Below are 15,000 nucleotides of genomic sequence, written 5' to 3' on the forward strand. Positions count from 1 at the left end.
CTCGTTACCCACGACCCCTGCGGTCCTTCATCAGTTCCTTAAGGATTGTAAACAAAAGCGATACATTGAATTAACGCTTCAAGCCGGACAGTGCAGCAAACCAAACGAGCCCGGCTGCTTGAAACGCAGCCGATGTAATGGAGAGACGGACTTAATACACTTCTTCATGAACCCTCTTGACATTCGGGCAGGTGGCGGCTGTCTGCGGGGTGAGGATGAGGAGGAGGTGTGGGGGAGGAGCACAGCCAATTAAAGTGCTGGTTTTGAATATTGACCAGCTTGTTATCTGTGGCGAGGCCCGCGAGTGAGAATTGCTAAGATCCGCAGGTTTCCCGAAATGCCTTTCAACTGCCCAGAAGAACGGGCAGGCGGAAAAGCGCTGAGGATGGCACGATCAAATGTGCGGGTTTGATTATCAAGCCTGATGCCTCCATTTATTCCACCGACTGTGGGAACAGCATTTGGGCGGGGGGGGCGGGGGGGTGTTTTTGCGGGAGGAGGAGGGTGGGGGAGATCAAGGGGGAGCTGTGTTTCTTCCTCACAAGGCCAGAAGAACATCCAGAGGAGCAGGGAGCTTGTTCGGGCGACATGGCTGCCTTCGACAGGCGGAGAAATATGAGGAGTGGAGTCATCATACAGTAAGTCAGGAGGTATTAAAGCAGTGGGAGAATGGGGGGGGGGCAGGAGGAGAAGAATACCTCCCACCCCACCCTGGGGAGACAGCAGGGATGGAGCGTGGGGCATCGGCAGACGGCCCGACGTGTGCTGGATGGGCCCACTTGGCCCGGGAGCGAGCGAGCTGTTTCTCTAAACACGTCACCCAGCTCTGACTCACTGCTCTTACTTCCGCGTCTCGGGTGAATATCTTACAGCTGGCGAGGACGCGGGGTGACCCACATCAGGGCGTTCGGTCACCAAGGAGAGACACCGGGAACATATTTCGAGCTGGCGCTTTAGAAGAAGGGGCAAAAATTGCCAGCTTTGCATCTTCACTGTTGCCAGTTGATTTAAGCACATCAGAATTTAATTTAATTAGAGTGCGTCATAATTTAAGCTGGATTAAATGGGCAGGAGGCTGAGTCTCAGACGAGATGAGTCTCTATCTCTCTCGCTCTCTCACTCTCTGCTGAGAGTCCAGTCTAAAGGGAATGCCAGCGCTTGACCACATAAAATAAAGATTCATTGCCACTGGAGCTGTAAATGCAGCTGAGCAAATTAGATTAATCAAAGTGTCACCAGTGTCAAACCAAACAAATAGCAGGGGATTTAAGTCAAATATGATGTCTGAATACGGGAGCGTGTAGCCGGAGCCCTGCTCTGTTGCATTGGGGGATTTATGACAGGGGCTCGACCACCTGGTGGAAATAACCTTTTTATGCTCCAGATAAACCACGGAAGGCCCCGGCTGGCCTAAAGGCCAGGAGAGCGGGCGGATCATACAGCTCGGCAGGAGGAGCTGTCCGTGGTGCTGATCGAGTTCTGCTACTGTAGCCCTGGGCGAGCGGAGATCGGCACTGCCGCCCGACGTCTCCTTATTCTGGGGGCCTGCAGCGCCGGCAGCTTAGATCCCATTTCGGATCGTTTATCAAGTTTGATGTTTATTCACCGTATCTGCAATGCAAAGTTAATTACGCCGGGCGACGTACAGTCGCTGCTCTGGTTTCCTTTTGCCACGGAGCTTCCTGGAGCTCGCCAGCGCCGGCCCACGTCATCGGGGCTTCTTTTGTGCGTCCCTCAAAACCTTTTTTTGCGCGGAAAGGCTCTCGGCCCGCAGGAGATGCACTCAGCCGCAGACACTGCAGAGCAGGAGCTGCAGGTTCCTTCCAGTGAGCCTTTATCCAGGGAGCGTTAAGTGCACATGCAGCACACATAAACCATATCAAGTCATTGTCTTCCCCCGGAACTATTTGTATTGTGAAACAAGGCCCAACTGCGGCGCGCTTCGCCGAGCGAACAGTCATTTGTGGGATTGCCAGAATGATGGAAGCTCCCCCTGGTATCCCTACGCCACCGACTGCTGAAGGGTGCTTTTCTCAGCATCCATCTTCTTTTTTTTACGTGATGTATAAGATATGGCCCATTTCACCGACAGGCTTCCTGCTGTCGGTTGCCTCTGTGGTCCGACAGGACCAGACCGGATACGGCGTTAACGTGGACCCATATGGAAGGGAATGTGTGTTTTTTGTTTCGTTTATTCGTGTGGTAGCGTTCGTGTGGTTGATGAGCGGGATTTTAAGGGACTCCTGGGAAATCTTTATTTATTTCATTCAAATATCAAAATATGTTCAAGTAAACATGGCTGATGGACACCAGTCAAGGAGTCTGTTTAACTAAATTATTATTCATTACATTCATGGATTAATGACAGCACAGTCTCTCTCTCTGTCTGCATGTTCTACACACACACACACACACACGCACGTGTGCGCGCATATACATACTTTACATACATACTTAGACTCTCTTTATACTTTCTTACTCTCTCACTTTATCTCTTTCTGTCTGTCTCTGTATGTCTCTCTCTCTCTCTGTCTCTCTCTCTCAGCTTTTTTCCCCCCATGGCATGCAGGTTTTTGACAAATAATGTGTTCTTCCTTCAAGTAGTGTAGTCTTGTTTAATTTCATTATGTAGATTTGTTCAAAGAGCCCGGTGTGGTATCTCTAAAGAATGTGCTTTAGCACACAGAGGCAGTCAGAAGTAGCTTATGCCTATGAATTAAACAGGGGAAAACATCAGAACTCATTCTTGCAAAATGAAGAGCTTCAAGGTTGGAGCCTGGAAGATTCTGAACCACCTTTCATGCCGCGCAGCAATCTTTTCTTTCAAATGTGACAAAATTGTGTTGCTGAATTAAATAAGAAATGAGTCCAGGGCTACGGCGGTGTTGCTGTTTCTCCACGCGAGTAGCAAATGAAGAAGATTCTTTGCGCGTCGCACAAATTTTCCCTGAGGAAGTTGTGGGGTTGTGGGGGTGGCAGGTTGTGGGGTTGGTAGGTTGTGGGTTGGTGGGGTGTGGGGGTGGTGGTGGGTTGTGGGGTGTGTGGGGGTGGCTGGGGGGGCTATGTCTGTTCCTCAGTGTCATGCACAGGTGCCCCAGCCTGTACGGGTCCAGAGTAGAGTGCCTGGCATCAGAACCATTAGACTTATTATTACTACACTAAACCAATAAAAGGCCAAATATGTAGAACTGCAGTGGGGGCCCAGAGGGGGGGGACCATCCCCAAGGCAGGAAACTAATGGCACCCTTCAGTCCACAGAAGGAATGGCTCTAGTTAAGATTGATTGCTTTGGCGGCCCGGCGACTCTGTGAAGAAAAAAAAAACAGGAGAGAAAATGAGAGTGTTTGTGTATGTGTGTGTGTGTGTGTGTGTGTAAGAGTGAGGTATGAGCCCTGACCCTGCAGAGTTGCTGATATCAGCAGTCCTGCGCTGTCGACTGAAACCTCGTATATTGCTTCCCCTGCCCGCGATTTGTCGGGGCCCCGCCCGCCATTTGAGAGGCCCCACCCGCCATTTGAGAGGGTTTCCGTTGTACGTGCGTGTGCAGTAAAACAACCAAAACAAAGAGTGCTTCCAGATGGCTGCCTAACTCACCGCCATTACTCTACAGGCTGTGACAGGTCGGCGGCTCCATCCCCAACCTACGCCCCAATACACCCACCACATCCCAACCTACGCCCCAATACACCCACCACATCCCAACCTACGCCCCAATACACCCACCACATCCCACCCGCCCCAATACACCCACCACATCCCAACCTACGCCCCAATACACCCACCACATCCCAACCTACGCCCCAATACACCAACCACATCCCAACCTACGCCCCAATACACCCACCACATCCCAACCTACGCCCCAATACACCCACCACATCCCAACCTACGCCCCAATACACCCACCACATCCCAACCTACGCCCCAATACACCCACCACATCCCAACCTACGCCCCAATACACCCACCACATCCCAACCTACGCCCCAATACACCAACCACATCCCAACCTACGCCCCAATACACCAACCACATCCCAACCTACGCCCCAATACACCCACCACATCCCACCCGCCCCAATACACCCACCACATCCCAACCTACGCCCCAATACACCCACCACATCCCAACCTACGCCCCAATACACCCACCACATCCTAACCTACGCCCCAATACACCCACCACATCCCAACCTACGCCCCAATACACCCACCATATCCCAACCTACGCCCCAATACACCCACCATATCCCAACCTACGCCCCAATACACCCACCACATCCCAACCTACGCCCCAATACACCAACCACATCCCAACCTACACCCCAATACACCCACCACATCCCAACCTACGCCCCAATACACCCACCACATCCCACCCGTCCCAATACACCCACCACATCCCAACCTACGCCCCAATACACCAACCACATCCCAACCTACGCCCCAATACACCAACCACATCCCAACCTACGCCCCAATACACCCACCACATCCCAACCTACGCCCCAATACACCCACCACATCCCAACCTACGCCCCAATACACCCACCACATCCCACCCGCCCCAATACACCCACCACATCCCAACCTACGCCCCAATACACCCACCACATCCCAACCTACGCCCCAATACACCCACCACATCCCACCCGTCCCAATACACCCACCACATCCCAACCTACGCCCCAATACACCCACCACATCCCAACCTACGCCCCAATACACCAACCACATCCCAACCTACGCCCCAATACACCCACCACATCCCAACCTACGCCCCAATACACCCACCACATCCCACCCGCCCCAATACACCCACCACATCCCAACCTATGCCCCAATACACCCACCACATCCTAACCTACGCCCCAATACACCCACCACATCCCAACCTACGCCCCAATACACCCACCACATCCCACCCGCCACCCCGTCATCCCACCAGCCGCAGAGGGACACGTACCTGGGGCCGGCCACGCTAGGGTCACGCGTTGGGGTACCGGCAGGGACTGCCGTGACCCCCCCCCCCCCTCCCCCACAGGAGCTCCCTCTCTTCCCCCGTGAATCAGCGCCACCCGCGCTTGCTTCATGGGGGTGATTTGGGCATGCTGCAAGTCTATCAATCACAGAGAGGACTCCGCGGAATGATGGTTTGATGGGGTGAGGGAGAAAGGCAGAGGAGGCAGATTGCTATGGCTACTGACAGCCCCCCCCCCCCCCTCCCGCACTGCTGGGGCCGAGAGAGAGAGAGAGAGAGAGAGAGAGAGAGATGGGAAGAGTGCATTGGTTGAAAAAGTGCAGCAGACAAGGACCAGGAAGGGAGGGAGAATGAGAGAGACAGAGAGTACAATATGTGGAGGAAAGCGGTGGTGGAGAGGGGGGGAGAGAGAGAGGGAGAGAGACAATGGGGAGAGGGCTGAGAGCTGGAGAGGAGAGGGGGATGGAGAGAGAGAGGGAGAGAGAGAGAGAGAGAGAAGGCTGAAGGTGATCTGCGGCGGGCTCGGACCGCCTTACTGGACCTCTTTTATTTTTCTTATTTTTCTTCCTTCTTCTTTTTCTTTCTTTTTTTTTTTAGCCCTCAAAACGCGTTAAAGCCGCCAGCGCCTCGCACCTCTGCAGCGTAATGGATGCCGTTAGGAGGTGGGAGATTATCAGATTGTAAATACTCCTGGTAGCAGTCGGGTGGAGGGAGGTGGGTGGAGGCATTCCCCTCCACCACCACTCCAGCTCCCCCAGCCAGAGCCCAGACAATGCAGTCAATTAAAATGAGATTGTGTTCGAGAGTGGAGCGGAGCGCCACGCTGTGTGTGTGTGTGTGTGTGTGTGTCTGTAATGCAGTATGGGAGAGTGTATATGCATTACCCTTGCAGCTCAGATCAGTTAAATGATATTTGGGGTATCCTCCATCACTGCAGGCTGGCCACACAGCTGATGGGTCTCACAGCGGGGGGGGGCTGGCTAAATTGAAGTGTCAGGTGGTAGAATTGTATTTTATTTTCTAATATTCTTGCCTACTAGCCGTGGAAGGTTTTTTTTTCTTTCTTTCTCGCTCTCTCTCTCTTTTTTAAAGGCGGATGCACACAAAAGGGATTTGAAAGTGTCTCCCCGGACGTAGACACTGCAGCTCGGCTCAGATAGTATTTGTCAGATTTACTGCAGAGTTCGGCCGTGTTGTGTCCGCCGCAGTCCTGTAGGCCCGTGGGTGATTAATTAGGGCGAGCCGGAGAGGGCCGGAGTTCTGCTGAAGGTTTCAGAACGCGGCGGTATTGCGAGGGGGGTCAATGATTTCTCTTCCTCACGTTTTTCTGCCCGGCAGGAGGCGGTTCTGCAAGAGACGCCCCGCCGTATTGCTGGTCCCGCCAGGAGCGCAGGAGGAAAAGCACATCGAAAAATAGACGTCACGCGGCTTTTGTCCGAGGGCTGTCAGGGCCCCCGGTGCCAGGGCTCCCCGGCACGGTCCTCGCACGAGCGCTTTAATTACACGAGTGTGCAGCGTGCTACGGCAGGTCGGGCTCCTCAAGCGGCAGTGCCACGGTGATCCTCCCCTGTCTCGGCTTTCATTAATTCATGAATCAATCCTTTTACTACCTGTTTACCTTTAAAAGAGAAAGAAGAGAAGCCGAAAACAGGAGATGGCAAGAGAGAGAAAGAGACAGAGAGAGGGAGAAAGAAAGAGGGAGGGAGAGAGGGTAGTTAAGTACTGTATCATTTGCAAATAACATTAAATCCACTGCTGACAGAATTTTTCCATTTCTCTAATGGAGGGTATGAGAGTGGTGTGTTGTTTTTAGTGTGACCTCAGCTGATTGTTATTAATGCTGGGCTGTCAGCCATGCTTCTTGACACCTTGACATCATCTGGGTGCTTTTAGCTGTGCAAGTGAGTAGGCGGAGGAGAGAGAGAGAGAGAGAGAGAGAGAGAGAGAGAGAGAGAGAGAGAAGAGATAGAGAGAGAAATGGAGAGAGTGAGAGAGAGAGAAGCTCAACACTCACTTAAAAAACCCAAGACCATTATCAGCAGAATGAGACACACCAAGCTCCAATTTCCCTTTGACTCGATGGGATAAAGGCAACACCAATCTGGCAACTCATCACCTCACCTCCACCTACACACACACACACACACACACACACACACACACACACACACACACACAAATATCCATGTGCCTCTCTCTGATAAGTAGGTTAAGCTCCTATCTGTTAATTAGGCTATTTCAGATGTGAGTAATTTAGTCACAGCCATACAATATGCTAAGCACCAGGGATTTAGTGGACTAGAGAGGGTTGCTTTTCTGCGTGCATTCTCTCTGATAGGACCAGTCATTTCAAAGCCCTCGAACCCAACACAGGTTGCTATTTTAATCATCGCCCTCCCTATCTGTTCCCGCATAATGGCGCCTGCCGAAAAAAATAAAACATTAAAGGAGACGGAGATAATTGTCTTTATCTGTAAAAAAAAAAATCCTCGCCAGTTGCTAGAGCAGTCTACAAAAATACAAATTAGATTATTATTCAATTACCCGACGATGAGCACGCGACAGACGAGCTCCACCGAGTGCCCGCGCGTTTGCGTCGCGTATTTAGAATGTGCGCGTGTGCGTGTGCGTGCATGTGCGTGAACGCTGACCGTACGTGCAGTTCCCTCCAACGCCAGCAGGTGCTGCCAGAGTGCATTGTTTACAGTGCCGGGTTGGAGGGAAGCCGAAAGGCCTCGGTTGCTCCACTCGGCCACAGTTAGAGTCAAATTTAGCTGCCGGTTGCTTTGTTTGTTTGTTGTTGTTTCCCATGGGTTCAGGAGTTTGGCTCGGTGTTGTTTATTGTTGTTGTTGTGGGCTGCGCTGGCACCATAGCCATGCAGTGCCCAGTATCCCACCACATATTCACTACAATTCACATTCCACATTCACATCATGGAGACGCTCTTCACGGCCAGCGTGTGCAACCAGACACTACGACGTCTTTTCTAAGACAAAGTCCTTCAAGCTCCTTGCAGCAGGTCCTGAGGGCTGTGACCAGTACATGCTCCAGTTCCAACACTCCAACCAGGAGATCCACGCCGCTGCTTTGCTGCGTACATGTCGAACGTTTTACAGCATCAGATGATCCTGACTCCTTTGATTTGAAGTGTAGTCTCATAGTTAGCTACTAAAAGTGGGTTAACACAATCCCTTTGGCTGGATTACAGTTGCTCGGAAGAAGAGACTCCCGGAGTGTTTCACATAATCACACACACTCTCTCTCTCTCAAACACACACACACAAACACACACACACACACACACACACAAGCACTCTCCCTGTCTGTGCTTGATAAAGTTATATCTCTCCTAACTTTTTTAATTAATGCAACACAAAAATACATGAATAAGCAAACGCCCCGTAATAAGCACTCTGTTCCCCAGTGCAGATCATGTTCCCCTTTCATCATGTATTCCTTTAAAAAATGGCAAATACACCCACCCACCCAAAAAGCAGTTTCATGCCTGATAAAAAGAGGCTCTTGACTGGTGGAGGAGCCCAGGGGTAAGGGTAGGGTTAGAGTTAAGGTTAGGGGTAGGTGTTAGGGTTAGGGGTAGGTGTTAGGTGTTAGGCGTAGGAGTAGGTGTTGGGTTATGGTTAAGGTTAAGGGTTAGGTGTTAGAGGTAGGTGTTAGGGTTAGGTGTTAGGGTTGGTGTTAGGGTTAGTGGTTAGGGATAGGGGTAGGGGTAGGGCTTAGGGTTGGGTATTAGGGTTAGGGTTTAGGTGTTAGGGTTAGGAGTTGGGGTTAGGGTTTAGGGTTGGTATTAGGGTTAGGTGTTAGGGATAGGGGTAGGTGTTAGGGTTAGGTGTTAGGGGTAGGGGTTAGGGTTGGGTATTAGGGTTAGGTGTTAGGGTTAGGCCTACAATGATGGGTGGGGAGTCCAGTCCTTGCCGGGGCATACTCTGGGAAACAAGAAATAGGCCAAGTGATCGTTAGACCAAATAGACTGGATAAAACCATTCAATTTCTTTAAACTGGGACCACTTTGAGGCAATTTTTGACATTCTACCAAAGAGTGAACAGAACACTTTTCCAGTAACAGTCCCATGGAAAAAAACAAAACTATTTGATCTTTTTTCCCCCTTCTTCTTTCTGCAAAATCTGATCGCAACGCCATTGATTTGCGACCAGCATGTGAGCTGCGTGTGCACGCTCCTCTCTGGTACAGGAAGTCAGCGTGCGTCAGCGGGACGCTCTTGGGCTGACCACACCTGACAGTAACTGCCCCCCGTATGTGGCCAGCTTTCATTTCGGCAGCGGGTTTGTTTGGATCAGCGGGGCGAGTGCTGGGGTCAAGCCGGTCTGGGGAGCTGAGGACTGTGCCAGTTTATTAATGTCTCAAGGCGCCACCTCCTGACCCCGCCAAATCAAATCTAGCGGCCGCTGATCCGCGTCTGTGGAGGGGACAGCTTCAGATGATAGCTATCGAGTGTGGCGCAACCCCTTCAAAATGACACGCACCCGGGTGGCCGCGGTGCTCGGAAGCCAGTTAACCCCCGTGTCCCCCCCACCCCACCCCACCCCCCCGACACGAAGCCGAAGAACCAGAGGCTCCTACACCTTTCTGTTCATCAGCTCCAGTTTAAAAGGCAGCTTGTTTATACACTGCATTGCCCTGCATTCTGAAGCTGGTAGGGGGCGGTGTGTGTGTGTGTGTGTGTGTGTGTATATATGTGTGTGGGTGGGCCGTTTCGGTCGTGCAGCCACTCCTCCTCGGCCACAGACGGGCTTGGGAGTTTGTTTAGTAGTCTGCATCATTTTCTTTTGTTTTTTGTGTTGTTTTTTCCCTCCCGGGCTGTGATGAACCCTCCTCAGCTGTGTGTTAACTGTAATGCGAAGTGGCAGTTCCACTAAGGGATAATCTCGGCGGCCAAGAAACAGATATTACTCCATGCATGCGCATTACTGCGCGGCCTGCTTCAGAGCCAGGCCAGGGCCCGGTGAGGTCTCCTCTCCCTTATTGATCTTTGTCAGATTAATTCGATCAAAGTGGCCTTCTCTGTTATTAAATAGTGGAGTGGCGGTGTTTGCTGGGGGCTCAGGGACGGTGGGCGAGTGTGTGGGTAGTGTGCGTGCGGGTGCTGTGTGTCGCGTTAAACATTAAACATGTTACTTTCGCAGCCCTGCACGGGCAGATTCCAAAGCCCACTGTAAATCTGTGTATTTTCCGTTCTGCCGGGGTCTGCCGACAACAATTTTCAGTACATCAAAATACGCAGTGTTTGTTTTCCGTGGCTACCAAACAGTTGGCGTTCAGCTGTTTCCCCAGTGAGGAGTGTGAGTAGAGTTGATTGGTACTGCTCAAAATACCAGTACTGTTGCGTGAGTGTTTTTCTGACATGTGATGTGTCATACTGTTTGTGCTCTCCAACTTTACCCCCCCCCCCCCCGACTCCAAACACACCACCATGCCACCATGCTGTCGTCTTTGCGCCCCGTACTCTCCAGAGTCCACCGACGCGCTGATCCGGTGACCCCGTAGTCTGCGGCTGTGTGAAGCAGACCGTGCGCACGCTAGCTCCAGGACTTCCTCTCCCGCTCTTGGATCGGGTTTCCTCGCCGCGCACTGCGGTGTGACGACCACGTCGGGGGGCCGCCAACACCACCCCCCCCCCCCCGCTTTCATACCGCGGGACCGATAATGGAGTCTCGGGCCGGCGCTCCTCTCTTTGTTTGGCACGGATACGGTGGCGGGATACGCGATGTCGTCAACAGGGGGGATCTAAACGGGCTTCTGTGCGAACGCTCGCTGGAAGGTGCTGTGAGGTGGTGGCGGGGGTGATAGAATGGTGGAGGTGAACGGGTGGGGGCGGGGGGCGGGGGGGGGGGGGGGGGGGGGGTGTAGCAGAGCCATTAAATAAAGTGTTCATTGTTGCCTTTAATTAAATCGTCGATGCGATCGGAGCGGAGTAGGAGATTGGATTGTATGACATATCTGCAGCGCCCGCTGAGAGCTCCCATCAGCTACGTCGAAGATATCGGGAGCAGAGCATAAAGTCAATTACAGCTCCAACAGTGAGCAGATAGAGGGGTTGGGTGAGGATGGGAGATGGGGGGGGGGCATGAAAAACATTCTCAAACGGCATGGTTTAGGCCAGGAACAGCGCGGTTTAGGCCAGGAACAGCACGGTTTAGGCCAGGAACAGCACGGTTTAGGCCGGGAACAGCACGGTTTAGGCCGGGAACAGCACGGTTCAGGCCGCGAACAGCGCGGTTTAGGCCGGGAACAGCGCGGTTTAGGCCGGGAACAGCGCGGTTTAGGCCAGGAACAGCACGGTTTAGGCCGGGAACAGCACGGTTTAGGCCGGGAACAGCACGGTTTAGGCCAAGAACAGCACGGTTTAGGCCGGGAACAGCAGGGTTTAGACCTGAAACAGCACTGTTTAGCCCTGGAACAGCATGATTTAGGCCGGGAACAGCATGGTTTAGCCCAGGAACAGCATGGTTTAGGCCAGGAACAGCAGGTTTTAGACCAGGAACAGCAGGGATTAGGCCAGGAACAGCAGGGTTTAGGCCAGGAGCGGCACAGTGAGCCCGAGAGTGTGGTATGGCGAGTGTGAGCCCGTCACTTCTGCGGAGGAGAATCACACGCGGTGGAGTCTAGATGGCCACCACCACGTGCACCAGCTACAGGTCCACGTTACACAGGCGTAACCTCGGGGGAGGGTGGTGCTAATATTTGTGCCAGTCACGCAGGTGCAGGTCATCGGGGGGGCATTCAGGCGTCTGCGGGTCGGCGCTCGGCCCTGCGGTCATTTCAAAGAGGGCTTCTCCAGTCCTTCACGGCATGGCTCATGACCTTTCAGAAGGCCAAGAGAGCTGGGGAGTCGTCAGTGTGTCTGTGGAGCGATAACCGCACTCTCGGGCCAAAGACGGCAGCAGGGTCCCCCACAAGGGACGGGGGACCCCGCCGTGACTGTTCGCCATGTTTCCCAACGGAAAGCTGGCGGTGCAGTGCGTGGGGGGAGGGGTGGAGACAGGAAGTGTGTGAATGTATGATCCGCAGCTTGGCCAGCGTTATTATCAAAATTGTTTGCTACGGTTGTCAGAAATATGAATGTCACAGAACTGGATAAACAGGTTTTATTTTTCCAAAATCAGATCAGGGCAACGATATTAAGCTTGCGGACGCTTTCGAACATATGGAGCTCACGCACAAATAGCTGCGTGTTGTACGAATGCTTACAGAAGTATCATTAGTATCACCTGACACTGATTAATGGTACTTTGTATATTATGTATTGCGCCTTGAGATACTGCATTGGAGACATCAGTATGTGGATATCACATGGCAAACGATATATTGTGCAGCATCAGCTGATTGGATTACATCCACTAGAGCAATCTGTTGTTTTGTTGAGGGTTGTTCCATCTCCGTTTGGGGAATACCACGTGACCACGTGTACACGTGCACACGCGTGTACCATGCCTTCAGCTACAAGCTATGTATTTTAGTATTTTAATAATATAATTAAAGAAAATGACAATTGTCATGTTAAAGTATGTTTTGTTTAAAAACTTCAAATGCCCCGCTCAAGATGAAATATTGCATGAGCAATTAACAAACAACAAAGTAGTTTCAGATCAAATCAAGCACAAGTTCTTATCATTTACAATTCACAGGGACAGGGATTCACTTGCAGTGTAGTCGATCATAAATCTAACAGATTCACTGCATCTCATCAGTAACACAAATTATTACATTTCATGGACGTAATGGTGCTTTGGTTCAGGAGACAAGAATGTGAATCGGGTGTTGCATTCAATTCAGCCTCCTCTCCAATTCACATTCACTGAAATGAAATCAACATGGAACATCAACACTGGAACTGAATGCAACATGTTAAAAGGCCATATTTCTCAAGCATATTGGTTAAAAATATATTTGTTTTGGTACAAAGTCATGCTGTATATCTTAAAATACATTAAAACATCTTTAAAGATAAGCACATTTACTGACTCTCATTATGAACATAATAAGTTTCATCTTATTGACTAATGCAAGCATGTTATTATGCGAATTATTATTGAATAAATGAAGCAAAGAGATCTTGTAGAGGAAACCCTCCTGATTTAAGCTTAGCTAATAGCCCCATTAGCCTAGCACAGTAGGCCTATAGCATCCTTGTCTGTCTTCAACGCAGTTCTAGGCCTCGGGAACAAATGTAACGGCAGGAAGCTGTGTTTTCCATCAAGACATTCATCAGAGTTTTGTGGAGAGCTGGAGGCGGCGTGATATTTGACGGAGGCGGCTGCCTCATAATTCTCCACGCAGGAGAAAAGCCGAAGGAGTTAACCAAGCATTTTACGCAACTGAAGCATTTTGATTCGTCATTACTATGGGTAGAACTATGTTAACAAAATAAACGTCTCGATTTATATTTTTTATTCACACAATATTGTATTTTTTCCGGAACTTTTTCACCCTTAACTTTTGACATTTCTTCAGGATTAAAGGAAAGGTTTTGAACCTTAACCTGCCAGGTATGCGCCTTCTGAAATCATCATGGCCAGTGTTTCTGTGACCACCATGGAATACTGTGGGATATGCGGGATAACAAACGATTATGACAGCTTCCTGGGGCATGCTGGGTAATGGAATGTTTAGCCTCTAATTAGCACGACTCGCTGCTCCTGAATGCTCATAATGCAACAAGGACGTCTTGGACACGCGTCCGTCCAGGTTGGAATAAAGGCCTCTCACCAGGCCTCGGCCGAATGAGACAATCATCCTGAAAGGGCCCCCGCCGGCCTGCCGGCCCGCTCCGCCTGCCGTGAGCTAGCTGCTCTCACCTCATGCCCCGCACCGCCGCATGAATCTTTGTTGATTTCCCTCCGAAAATCAAGGAGCAGATTAGTTTGAATTGGTGGGGAACGGGGGCAGGTAACTCCCAGCCATTCAGACCCATTTTCCATTTCCCATGTGTGTGTGTGTGTGTGTGTGTGTGTGTGTGTGTGTGTGTGTGTGTGTGTGTTAGAGAGAGAGAGAGAGGGCAGTGGTAATTACCGTCTGTTTCTCTGGCGCAGTCTCCTGGTCGCACGGCTTCCAGTGCCGCGTTATCTCGACAGATCCCCCCGGACGACAGCTTGTGTTTGCATTCACGGGGCATCGGACTCCAGATCCGGTCCCAAATAAAACGGGGGGGGGGGGGGGGGGGGGGGGGAATACACTAGAGGTGTCAGCACATCCCCGTCTTCCCCTCGCACGTCACTCGCCGTGCCCCCGTCGTCACGGCGCTCCTAGACGCCCCTCCCCCGCCCCCGTGGTCACGGCGCTCCTAGACGCCCCGCCCCCGTGGTCACGGCGCTCCTAGACGCCCCGCCCCCGTGGTCACGGCGCTCCTAGACGTCTGCGTCAGCCGCCGCCCCTCCCCCACCGACGTCCTCTGTTTTTATTTTAGTCCCCTTGAATAATGCATTTGATTACACAGGCAAGCGTGGCACCGTTTGCAGGCCCTGACTGCAGTGCTTAATGATCTGATTCTAACGAGCCGGGACTGGCCCCTGCGCTCACGTGCGTTCCGGTGTCGTACGTGCGATCCAAGCGTGTCACGTGACACGCTCCCTTCCCGGTGTTGAGGGCCCAACCCCTCCCGCCTTTTCCCACACGTGACCTCCTCCGAGACCCCTGCCAAAGCGCGAAATGATTACAGAGTATTTAGTTGGTGACTGGGTCAGCCACGTGAGTGGCTTAGTTTAAACGGGGGGAAACCCAACTGAGCGGTAAACAATCAGCCAATCAGCTCTGACGGTGTCACCGGAGCGCGGATTCCACCGGGAGATCTCACGCAGATTTTGCGTGAACCCTCCACGCCGTGCCCGCCGTTTCAGCGGTGTAGACGGCCTCGCTGCTGAAACCTTGATCCGCTTTAAGGTACGAGGATCGCACACGTGCGTCGCGCGACCTGCGGAAAGCCGGCGAACATCTCTCACGCCACCGAGTGGCCCGGAACCCGAAACTACATTTAATGCATGAG

At 51.9% G+C, this 15,000-nt stretch overlaps 1 protein-coding gene across 6 annotated transcripts in view; it reads left to right on the forward strand.

The window, feature by feature from the left end:
• The window catches only part of rbfox1 (RNA binding fox-1 homolog 1), a 201,268-nt gene that overhangs the window by 131,759 nt on the left and 54,509 nt on the right, over nucleotides 1-15,000 (forward strand). The window lies entirely within an intron of this gene.

The sequence above is a fragment of the Brachyhypopomus gauderio genome, chromosome 2, assembly GCF_052324685.1.
Source record: "Brachyhypopomus gauderio isolate BG-103 chromosome 2, BGAUD_0.2, whole genome shotgun sequence".
Lineage (NCBI taxonomy): Eukaryota > Metazoa > Chordata > Actinopteri > Gymnotiformes > Hypopomidae > Brachyhypopomus > Brachyhypopomus gauderio.